The sequence below is a fragment of the Suricata suricatta genome, chromosome 6, assembly GCF_006229205.1.
Source record: "Suricata suricatta isolate VVHF042 chromosome 6, meerkat_22Aug2017_6uvM2_HiC, whole genome shotgun sequence".
In the NCBI taxonomy this organism is placed as follows: domain Eukaryota; kingdom Metazoa; phylum Chordata; class Mammalia; order Carnivora; family Herpestidae; genus Suricata; species Suricata suricatta.
The window spans coordinates 51240464-51253257 of NC_043705.1; the positions used below are offsets into that span (position 1 = coordinate 51240464).

Consider the following 12794-nt stretch of genomic DNA (forward strand, 5'->3'; position numbering starts at 1 on the left):
TTTAGGAAATTTAATTTTCTTCAGTTGTTTCTCTTTTACTGAAAAAAATAACCATTTTGAATGATTTCTTTTTAAGTTGCTATTATTATACACTTCTAAATTCCTAATATGTGTATTGATTTCATACATTATAGTTTCTAAATAAACTATACTAAATGTTACACAGTAAATATAAAGTTAAATGTTAATAGCTTTTTCTTTTTAAGATTTTATTTTTACGTAATCTGTACACCCAATGTAGGGCTCAAACTTACAACCCTGAGATCAAGAGTCGCTTACTCTACCATCTGAGCCAGCCACATGCCCGATTATCAATTTAACTAAAATTTTAACTTAAAATTTTATTGTGTTATTCTTAACCCTGCATTAAATAAAGTCAGTTTTGTACTTTCTCTACGTATAAAGCACACATATGCATACAGTAAATAAGCTTACAGTGTGTCTGTGGTATTAAAATCTCATGGGCAGGTGGTTAGGCAAAAATACATCTGAAAGGCTCTTTAGAGGAATGATTTTTTTGAATGATAATTTTTTAAAAGTTGAGAAGCTCTGAATTAAAGGCATCTTAAGCTTTTTGGCATGAAAGCATTTGTCTGTTGGTTTGCCAGGATGAATCTCAGCCAAAATTTGGAATGAGTTTATCCATCTTTTTTTTCTTATCCTCATGTCCCCTTTCTTGCTTTTGTTCCACGCCGGGCTGTTGACTATCTTCAGTGACAGAATCCCAGTGCCTCCCTCCAGTGGTGTAGATGACCCAGGCTTGTCCAGCAGTGGACATGGCACTTGAGTCAGGCCAATCACACAGTTAATCCTGGGGCTTTTGCTGGAACTGAGTAGAGATCCTTTTCTAGAAGAGTTACATTTGCCAGGCTGTGAGCCTGGAGCTGCTGAAGTCTCTCTTTGCCATAACCCGGGGTGAGATTACTAGAGAGTAAAACCAAAGGAGAGAGGCAGTGTTTGGTGGTACCCCTGAGAACCTAGATCCAGTCATGCCTGAAGCTATCAGGAACGAACCCCTGGAGTTCTTGGTGTCTTTTGTGGATTAAGCCAGAAGAGGTTCTGTCTCTGTTACCAGCAACCAGAAAGGTTTCTGCTTTGTAAGTCAACACTGCCCAGTTCATTAATTCCCTGATTCTCTATCCAGAGACCAAGAACCCCTCTTTGGTTTCTCATCCAAAGCTGCCTTTCCCATTTGGGGCCTTACCCATCACCTCCCCCTACTCAAACTCCACTCTCAGGGAGACTGTTACAGTTCTTGCTGGTTATGATTTTGAATCGGAGACACTAATCTTATAGCAGTATTTTTGGTACCACTTTTATTTTCTTGGTTAAATTGTGAATTAGTTTATTTGGAAAAAAATGTGTTTTACTTCCTTTCTGTGGACATATCCACAATGTTTGCCCTATATGTAAATATATGTAAATTATGTGACATTTTATCATCAGCTCACTTGTCATTAAGTATGTACCATTAAGGTACTACACACTGAAAGGAAACAAACATGAATCTATATGAAATTCTATGGACCTCCCTGTAAAATGTCTATTGTTAATTTATGACAGATAAACAGAAGCCAAAACTGATTTTGGTAATTTTATTACAAAGCATGTAAATACAAAGAGAATCTTAAGCAGTCTCCATGCCCAGCACAGAGTCCGATTAAGGGCTTGATCTCACCACCATGAAATGATGACCTAAGAACCGAAATAGATTTTTAAAAATTGAACTATAGTATACTTGCCAATATATTTTGGAATTTGTAAGGTTCTAATTAGTGCATTCACTAGCAGCTAAAGATGTTCAGTATTCATCATGAGAATTCCATTTAAAAGTCCTATTGTTAATAATCTGAAATCTATTAGTTTTTTATTTTCAACAACTCTAATCCTAAATGGTTTCTAAGTTAGAAAGGCAGGCAGGAAGGACAGAAGGGAAATTTGGAAGCAGCAAAAGATGGCTTCTCTATTCTGTGGGTATGTTGCAGAAGCTGGTCTGGATCACCTGGTGGAAGAACCAAGAACCTCCGGTGGGCTCAGAGGAGATCACTCTTCAGAGGTCTGAGCCCAGAGCATTAGCAAAGGGGATAATTTGTAGCCTGTTACCTCCACATTCCTCATTAATGCATGTCACAAGCAGGGTGGGAAGAAGAACCTGGAAGAGGAACCTTTGATCAGGGACAGGTATTTTCTTATCAGCTCTCTTATAACAGATTTTTCCCTATCAGGTACACAATCAGTTAACATTGTTCATCTTTCTGTGGACCCAAATCCTTGAATAGCACACCATATAAGGGGAGGTGAAGTCATAGCCTAGAGTATGTCATTTTATCAGCCTCAATAACTGATAGCCAAAAATGGGATTAAAGAGATTTAATTCACTAGGAAGATTTAAGTTGAGCTACATTATACTTGAGGACAACCAACTGAATTCAGGAGGCATCTGAAAATATGGAACAGGGAATAAGGTGCCAGGGTTTGTGAAACAAATTAAAAAGTCAGCAGAATCTCAATTGTGGAGGCTCAGAAAACGACCGAACTCTTTGGATCCAACAGAGAGAAAAGGAGGTCTTGCGGAAAGTCTAAGGACAAGGAAAGGAGAGCCTTAAAAATTTTTATTGACTGACTGATTGATTGATTGGTTTTTGAGAGAGAGCAGGAATGTGAGTGGGGGAGGGGCAAACCTTGCAACCTTGAGATCAAGACCTGAGCTGAAATCAAGAATGAGATACTTAACCTAATGAGCCACCCAGGAGTGCCCCCTATAAAGACTTGAAAAAATAAGGCAAGCCAGCATCAAGAAAAAAACAAAAAACCAACCAAGAGCACAAGGCCAGTTTGCCAGTGTCTGTATCTTTTGAGGAAGCTATTAAAAAGGTGAGAAAGAAAGGCTTATAATTGAGATTTTGCTAAATAGGCAACAGGGTGAAAGGACACAGGTCTGAACCAAACTGACTCCATGACAAGCTCAAGTTTCCCTCTGACCTTGGAGGCCTAACTGTTGGTTTCTCAGAATCATTAGACAATAAAAGGGCACAGATTGCTCAACCAGGGACCACCCTAGTAACACCCAATCAGAAGCTGGCCAGCTAAAATGCTTAACATTCCTAAGGGCAGGCCTAGAGATAGAAGCTATAGATAACCACTATTGCTTAAGGTTAGTTACTCCCTACGTGAGGGTCCTGGGTCCACTCTGTAATTGGTTAATACACTAAATGTTGTGATTGGGTCCCGCCTAAAGTAACTAACACTCTGGACAAAATGTATGGTTAAAGTTACTGCCAATGAAGTTATGCAATAATGACTCTACCTGTGTCACAATTTCCTATAACTCCCCCTTCCCAAAACCCATAAAACCCTGCTCAGCCCTTGTTCGGGGCTCTCAGCATGGATCCACTGTGCTGGTGAAGTCTGTGAGCCCAAGCTCGAGCCCGTAATGATACTAAAGCCCTTTGCTTGTGCATGCATGACTCAGTCTACCCGGCAGTCTCTGGTTTTTGGGGACGATATTGAAACCTGGGCATAACAAGGGCAATCTTTGCTTAGGTTATATGTAACATGTTAAGTCATCTAGTGGGTAGGACTTCATTCTGATCCTGGTTGACAGAAGACAGAAGATAGTTGGCCTCTGGTTCCTGACCTAGAACGGTCACTGTTTTAGAGAACCTGGCATTCACTCTTGGCCCAATCTCTGTGGGAACCATAACTTGACAATAGTTGTGCACCCAGATTTTGGGGGAGTGGGCAGTAGTATGAAATATTTCACCCAAATCATAGGGAAGAAGACTTTTTTTGGAAGATTTTATTTTTAAGTATTCTCTATATCTACCATGGGGCTCAAACTTACAACCACAAGATCAAGAGCCACATGCTCTACTAGTCAACTGAGCCAGTCAAGCACCCGTTTGCTTTGTTTTTTAATGGTACATATTTTTGGTACTTATTACTGGAGAGCAGCAAGTTTGTTATACTCCAAATTTCTTATCAAAATTTTAGCATGGAATATTACTGCTGTATTAGTCTGTGGACGTATCATGCTTTATATTCTTAAAGGAGCCATTTGATTCATACCTAAGCTACAGCTATCAGTTAAATGGGACTGAAAGCTCTTAGAGTGATCAACATCACCCATTTCAGAAGTCTCCATTGATATAATGAATAGATAGACAAGTCCATCAAGAACAGCTTTGGATTATTTATAGCCAAGCCTTTGGTGAACTCCGTCTACCCCCTGCCCCCTTACCAGCCTCTTCATTTCACTCTGGCATTATCTTTGGTGGCTTTTTCCAAGTCCAAGTTTCTCTTGTTTACATCTTCATGACACCTCCACTCATTTTATAGTAAAACTCAAGGTCCTTAGCATTGCCTCTAGGTTCCCTCATAATTGCTTTGTCTTTGTAGCCTTGTCTCTTGCCAGTTACCTTCATGTCAAACTTCAAAAATTCAGTCATTCACATACCTTCCTCACAAGTACTTCCTCAAGTACCAAATGAACTAGCTACTTAATATTTTTTATATAGATCAATTTTAATTACTCAGATTATTTTTAAAAAGGAAACTTTGTATTTCTACCAAAAAGTTAGCAAGTTAGTTTCAACTGCCATATAGTGAAGATAAGTGTTTAATTCTACACAGATAATGCTGCCAGCTGAAGCTCTGAGATTAAGGCAACTTTCTTCCTCTTTTTTTTTTTTTTGTTAAACATATGTTTATTTGAGAGAGACACAGACGGTGCAAGCAGGGGAGGGGCCAAGAGACAGTGACAGAGGATCTGAAATGAGCTCTGTGCTAACAGCAGAGAGCCTGACATGGGGCTTGAACTCAAGAACCGCAAGATCATGACCTGAGCAGAAATCAAGAGTTGGCCACATAACTGACTGAGCCACCTGGGTGTCCCCAAGGCTACTTTAAAAGGAAATTAGCAAATGTTACAAAGGTGTTACTTACTAGAGCCAAAAAGATGTTCTTACAAAAGATGCAGAAAAGAATTGGAAGGAGTAGATTTCTACCACTATGTAATGACTTACCCACCATGAATCACTAAAATCTGATTAATAAGTGAGAGAAGTGTCCCATGGTTTGGAAAATAATACTCTAGCTTGTCAAACTGCTTATGGTTTGTGCCTCCTTCTGTGCCTAAAATGCTCTCTTCTCACTCTTACCCAATTGATTCCTCTAACCGTTCAAGACCAAGGAAATATTCCCTGATGTACAATTCCAGGAGAAGCGTGCTGCCCTTCCTTCTTGCTTCCTCAGCATTGCATCTGCCTGTTTGGGAGCACAGACCACCACGCTGCAATTAACAGTCTGTCTTTTCCACTAAGTTGAGAACTTTCTTAGGGCAGGGCTGGTTCTGTCATCTCTGAGGTCTCAGCACTGTAAAGACAATTCCCAGCTGGTATATGTTTGTTTTTATCTATGCACATAAATGAATAAATAAAATGAACAAAGATCAGGCAATCCATAGAAGCATACTAAAACAACAGTTCTCAAATTTCTGGGGAAACCTGACAAAAACATAGAGGCCTAAGCCCCACCCCAGCCTACTTCATGAGTGTGGGCCTCTAGCTGCATTTGTTTCTTTTAACTCTCCAGGAGATTATGACTCACAATGAAGTTTGAGGACCTTTACAGGTGAGCAAACAGGTTCCAATCTATTTGAATTTGCAGTCCTTGCAGAGGGGCCATGCTACTCTTGTATTATTCCAATTTTAGTATAAGTACTGACGAAGTGAACATTCAAGTCAGTCTTTACCATGTGTTTGAAAAAGCTACTTATAATGGAAATATAAAGGCTACTTAGAATCATGCTCACCATAACTCTGTTTTAGAGAGTACAATCAGAATACAGAACCACCTACTCCTCATTTGTTTGAATCAACAGTGAAGGACATCTAAAAATTAGCCCCAGGGGGAGCCTGGGTAGCTCAATCAATTAAGTGTCTGACTTCAGGTCAGGTCATGATTTTGTGGTTCATGAGTTCAAGCCCCATGTCGAGCTCTGGGCTAAAAGCTCAGAGCCTGGAGCCTGCTTCAGATTCTCTCTCTCCTTCTCTCTCTCCTTCTCTCTCTGCCCCAACTTTGCTCACACTCTGTCTCTCTCTCTCTCTCTCTCAAAAATAAACATTAAACATTTTTAATAATAATAAAAATTAACCACAATACTTGAAAGCACAAATTATGATTATACTTTAACACAGATTTAATGCAAATGTCATTCTCTTCATGTATTAAGCAGATCTGAGCTCAAAACAGACTATATACTCAAAGAAAATAAGGGAGGGTAACATTTAAATTTTCAATTCTGTAAAACTACAGGAGAGTGAAAAATATTACTCCTCTACCACCTGATTTATATTTTATAGCAAAAAATATTTATTATTGGAACAGACACCCCAGAAATAAACCTACAATGATATGGTCAATTAATCTATGACAAAGGAGGTAAGAATATACAATGGGAAATGACAGTCTTTTCAATAAATGGTGCTGCCAAAACTGGACAGCTATAGTAAAGAATGAAACTGGCCTACTCTCTAACAGCACACCCAAAACCAACCTCAAAATGGATTAAAGACCTGGTTATGGGACTTAAAACAATAAAAATCACAGAAGAAAACACAGGCAGTAATTTCTCTGACATCAGCCATATCAATATTTTCCTAGATATGTCTCCTGAAGCAAGGGAAACAAAAGCAAAGAAAAAACTATTGGGACTACACACACACACACACACACACACACACACACACACACTTTTGCACTGCAGGGGAAACTATCAATAGAACAAAATGACAGCCTATATCGAATGAGAGACGATATTAGGCAATGACACATCATATAAGGGGTTATTATCCAAACTTACACAAGTGAAAATCGAGAAACCCCAACAATCCAATTTAAAAATGCGCAGAGAACACGAATAAACATTTTCCCAAAGAAGATATACTGATGGCCACCAGACACATGAAGCGATGCCCAACATCACTCATCATTAGGGGAATGCAAATCAGAATCACAAAAAGATATTACCTCATGCCTGTCTTGTCAAAAAGGTAAGAAACAAGTGTTGGCGAGAATGTGGAGAAAAAAGAACCCTTGTGCACTGTTGGTGGGAATGCAAACTGGTGCAGCCAGTGTGGAAAACAGTATGGAGGTTCCTCAAAACATTAAAAATAGAAATATCATATGATCTAATAACTCCACTATTGGGTTTTTACCCAGGGAAAACAGTAACACTAACTTGAAAAGATCTATGTATCCCTATGTTTATTGCAGCATAATTTACAATGGCCAAGACATGGATGTAACCTAAGTGTCCATCAACAGAAAAATGAATAAGGAAAATGTGGTATGTATATACACATACATACACATTTTGGAATATTACACGGCCATAAAAAAGATGAAATCGTGCCATGGATGGACCTAGGGTATGATGCTAAGTGAAGTAAGTCAGACTGAGGAAGACAAATACCATATGATTTCCCTCATAAATGGAATCTTCAAAAAATGAATAAACAAACAAAAAGCAGAATCATAACTATAAATACAGAGAACAAAATGATGGCTGCCAGAGGGGAGAGTGGGCAGGAGGAAGGGAGGTGGGCAAAATGGGTAGAATGGAGAGAGAGATACAAGCGTCAAGTTATGGAATGAGTAAGTCACAGGAGTAAAAGGCAAGCATAAGGAATACAGTCAATGATATTGTAATAGTGATGTAAAGAAACAGCTGGTAGCTACACTCATGGTGAACAAAGCATAACATATAAACTTGTCAAATGACTCATACACCTGAAACTAATATAACATTGTTGTCAACTCTACCTGAATAAAAAAATAACAATAAGGGGCAAGCAGATGGTTCAGTCAGTTAAGCATCTGACTTCAGCTCAGGTCATGATCTTGTGGTTCATGGGTTTAGGCCCCACATCAGGCTCACTACTGTCAGCCTGTCAGTTCAGAGCCCGCTTCCAGTCTTGTCTCCCTCTCATTGCCCCTCCGTGGCTTGTGCTCTCCCCAAAGTAAATAAATACTTTTTTAAAATAACAAGAACTACAAAGGAAAACCTTAGATACAAAAATGTTGAGGAAGGAGCCCCTGGGTGGCTCAGTCAGTGAAGTGTCTGACTTCGGCTCAGGTCATGATCTCACAGGTCCTGAGTTCAATCCCCGTGTTGGGCAATGTTCTGACAGTGTAGAGCCTGGAGCCTAATTCAGATTCTGTGTCTCTTTCTCTCTCTCTCTGCCCTTCCTCCATTTGTGCTTTCTTTCTCTCTCTCTCTCAAAAATAAAAGGGAAATAAACATTTTTAAGTCTTTTAAAAATTAATATATAAATACATAAAATATTTGAAATAATAGTGTTGCTATATTCATGGATGAGGTAGACTGGTATTCAGCATTCAAATTTCTTTTAAGCTTACTTTCTGTACTATAAATGTTGAAAAGTTAAAAACTACATTTCCCAGATATGCTTGCACTTAAGTGTTCTAGAGGTAAATGATTTGTGCAAATTAGGTACATGTAAATAAGATTTGTAGTGTGGCAAACCAAAGCCTTCTTCCTGCTGCTTTGTTTTTTGGCTGGCAAGCATGGTGGTGAATACAGGAGTTATTTTCTGCAGCAGCTTTCTAGAGCTTAGTCATTGGCTTTGTGGGTGTTGAGTATTACAGTATCTTCTCGATTCTTACATTGTAGCTGTGGTAATCTATTCTTCACATTGATAATTCTAGTCCTGGGGTCTTGATTCTCCATCTACCTCATGGGTGGACCCTTAGCAGTCTAGTTCTGCTATACTATCCTAGGACTCATTTCTGATGGCCTAGGCTAAAGTCCACTCTTCCAGCCTTTTAAATAATATTGTAAGCATCAATTCCCTATACTAAATCCCTATATACTTAAAAGAGTCAGATCTATTTACTGCAACTGAATGCAGACTCATACAACAATTAGTAAACATATAGAAGGATCCCAATTAACCTATACAATATTAATAAAATTTTAAAATAATTTAACAAAATGTAACATGTATATAGAATAGAAGGCTGCAAATATTTCAACTTCAAAAATGAAAAAAAGATAATCATCCTACCATATATTAAAAATATTGAGTCTATCATCCAAATGCAAACAATGAAATAATTATTTCTGATTTTTTTCACTTATTTTATATCAGTGATAAATGATACAGGAATATACAAAATGAAATGCCCTCTAGGTTTTAAATCTGGACAGTTTTATTAACCAAATGAAATTACTAATTATATGTTCATCTTTTAAGTTATTTTCTATCCCGACAACTTCTATTTTGTCTATAAACAAATAAAAAGCAATACATAAGCAGTGTAATATATCTGACAAATGAGTAGTGGGTGTCCTGACAGTGTATCTAAAGGGTATAGACCTCAGGACAGCCCATCAGCCAAAAGAATGAAATACCCCTGGGGGTGAGTAATGGTCTTGGTTGGCACTAGATTGGAGCTTGGAGAAAAAAGACAAAGTACTGAAACGTGAAGCTGAGTCAGTTACAATTTGGTAGTCACCAAGTTATCCCATAGTCTACATTTTTAAATGTCTATAAGTTTGACTTCTGCAGTCAGATTGCTTTCTTTGAGCAAATAAAATATTCAAAAAAAAATTTCCCCAGTAAGTTGCAGAATAAACCTTTAAAGGTGTTTAAATGTAATCTAAAATAGAAAGAGCGAAACCACTTTTTCTATTAAAAATTTAAGCTCTGCTGGGATTCTCTACCAGACAACAAAGACTGCTTCAAACTGTTTAATGATTTACTTTTACTTCCTAAATTTGTGTTAACCCCACCCACTTCTAGGATATACCTAGAGCTTAATTATCCTCTGGCTCTCTATGTCCTCTTCTCAAACCAAAGTTTGAACCACTTTAACCTGTAATACCTCTGCAGCTCTAAAGTGATATAAAATGTACACAGTGTCAATCTCCTTCATCACCTTCCTTCTTCCTACCACTCCCTTATTCTCTAAACCAAGAATACAAGTTCAGGGGCAGCTGGGTGGCTCAGCCCGTTAAGAGTCCAACTTCAGCTCAGGTCATGATCTTGCAGGTTCCTGAGTTTGGGCTCTGTGCTGACAGCTTGGAGCCTGCTTCGGATTCTGTGTCTCCCTCTCTGTCTGATTTTCCCCTGCTTGCGCTCTCGCTCTTGCTCAAAAATAAACCAAGTTAAAAACAAACAAACAAACAACAAAAAAAAACAAGTTCAGACTCACAAGAAAAGCAAACAAGGATCTTGGATATTGGCAAAGTTAGCAAATATTAAATTACAGTATTTGTTTAAAAAGGACATCAAGGGGCGCCTGGGTGGCTCAGTCGGTTAGGCCTCCGACTTCATCTCAGGTCAGATCTCACGTTCATGGGTTCGAGCCCCGCATCAGGCTCTGTGCTGACAGCTAGCTCAGAGCCTGGAGCCTGCTTCCGGTTCTGTGTCTCCTTCTCTCTCTGCCCCAACCCCTCTCATGCTCTGTCTCTCTCTGTATCAAAAATAAATAAAACATTAAAAAAAATTTAAAAAAATAAATAAAAATAAAAAGGACATCAAGTTTCTATTACTGTCTTGTTGACAGTATTTTCCAGTCACTTAAAAGATATAAAATAAACCAGTATATAAATTTTTTCTTTTTTCTGCAGGATTTTAGTTTCCTTGAAGTTCTTTATATTCCTGTTCTTTATATGCCAAGTCCTCTCCTGTCTTTATAAATCACAATTCCACAAACTCACCAAAGCAACTAAAGTTTACTAGTTTGTCACTCCTCTTCCTTTTGTTGCCACGACAGTTTTAATACCAAAATACTGAAAGTAGGGGTGCCTGAGTGGCTTAGTTGGTTAAGTGTCCGGCTTTGGCTCAGGTCATGATCTCACGGTTTGTGGGTTCGAGCCTGCGTCAGGCTCTGTGCTGACAGCTAGCTCAGAGCCTGGAGCCTGCTTCAGATTCTGTATCTCCCTCTCTCTCTGACCCTCCACTGCTCGCACTGTCTCTGTCTCTCAAAAATAAATAAAATTAAAAAAACAAAAAAACAAAAAGCTGAAAGTAGCAACAAACTCCCTCAGCCATATTGATGCACTGTTACTGTAGCAGTTGCTTCTACTCTAGTGTAAGATACAATTCTCACTTTGATTTATCCTATTCACAAGAAGGCTTCTACTGAATTCTCAGCAATTAAGCATAGAGAAACTGAAGTACAACTAATCAATACTAGCAACCGTTGCAAGATAATATGAAAGAAAAACTGGCCTCATTAAATGTTTATTATCTTAAGGAATTTGATTTTATGAAGGTAACAGGATTGGGGAGGATTACATAGCGGTGAACATCCTTAAAAATATTTTAGTGTATTTAATAAACTGTATGCCAAACAATCAGCAAAATGTGGATAATGAAGACTTCCATGCTTTGCTTTCATGACTCTCCAGGAGCTTTCTACCCATTGATCATTCTTGTCTGACTATAGACAATATATATTCTGAGAGCAACTTATTTTCAGTGGGCTTTTTTTCCCCCAGCAATTAAACATTTCAAGTTTTTTCCTTATAAAAAAGTAATTGACCTCCTTGGTTCTACTCTGGTCTCAGAAATACAGACTATATTGGGTGACTGAGTTTTAAAAGATGCTTTGGCAGTGCCTGGCTGGCTCAGTTGCAGCATTATGGGACTTTTGATCTTTGGGTTATGAGTTCTAGCCTCATGTTGGGTATAAAGATTACCAATAAATACATAAATAAGCTTTAAAAAAATGAAAGAAGCTTTGTACAATCCCTATGACTTCAGTAAATCTTTCCCTTTTAAGCATACTTTAGCACCTTTTCTCTCCCAATCTTCACTCAGCTGCTTCTGTACCAGGGTTCTCTGAGAAATTCTGCTCCTCTTCCTCCTTTTCTCAGGACTCAACTTTCTGTATCTTTCTCTCAGAGAGACCTTATATATGTTTTCTGAAATAAAATTTCCAAAATTAAAGGGGGGAATGTACTATGTTAATTAACTATTGACACTGTGTAACGGTTCTGTGGAAGTTCATTTTATTATTTGTACTCTTAGGTACTTGAAGTTTGCCACAGTAATGTTAAAAAAATATTGTCTGGTATTCCAAGAGTTATGGTTAGAATTATAAATTTGGGACTCATCAAAATAAAGATGACATTTAAAGCCACGGGAATGGATGAAAATGTTTAGGGAAAGTACAGGCAGAAAAGAAAACAGGACTAAAGTGTAAGCAACTATAATATTTAAAAGTCAGAGAAATAAGATAAAGCAAAGTAGACTGAGATGCCAGTAAGAGGAAATCAGGAAGTGAGAGTTTCTAGGAGCCTAGAGAGAGAGAAAAAAAAAGTTTCAAAAATGTGGAAGTAGCCATATGTGTCAAATGCTACCTAAAGGCTAAAAGAAGAACTAGGAATTTACCTTTTGGATATGTCAAAATGGAGGTTTAGATAATTCTTTGGAAAGATTCTGCTATAAAAGGGAACACAAAAATTAAGTAGTGGCTGGAGGGGAACAGAGGTCAAAAAGAGTCTTTCATTTTCTTTTCTTTTCAGATAAATAACACTGAGGCCTATCAGTATACAGGGAGACTCATCTAGTTGAAAGGGGGGAAAGAGACATAGGAGGGATGTAACAGAAGAATCAAGGTCCTGAATGAAATACACAAAAGTACAAGCGGAGGGACTATTTCTCCGGTATGTCAGAAGAAGGAAGGCAATATTTATAGATTCAGATATACAGACATGGTAGAATTGATGGAAAGAAGATGAGGTTGTGTCAATCTTCACA

General features: G+C 38.2%; 1 long non-coding RNA gene across 1 annotated transcript; it reads right to left on the reverse strand.

Moving 5' to 3' along the window:
• Window positions 1-1598: 1598 nt before the first annotated feature.
• LOC115294401 lies at window positions 1599-11947 on the reverse strand. The gene is made up of 3 exons (XR_003909873.1): window positions 11828-11947; window positions 2104-2152; window positions 1599-2002 (listed from the first exon to the last, which is right to left on the reverse strand). It is a non-coding gene; the product is annotated as an uncharacterized LOC115294401 (long non-coding RNA).
• Window positions 11948-12794: the final 847 nt, after the last annotated feature.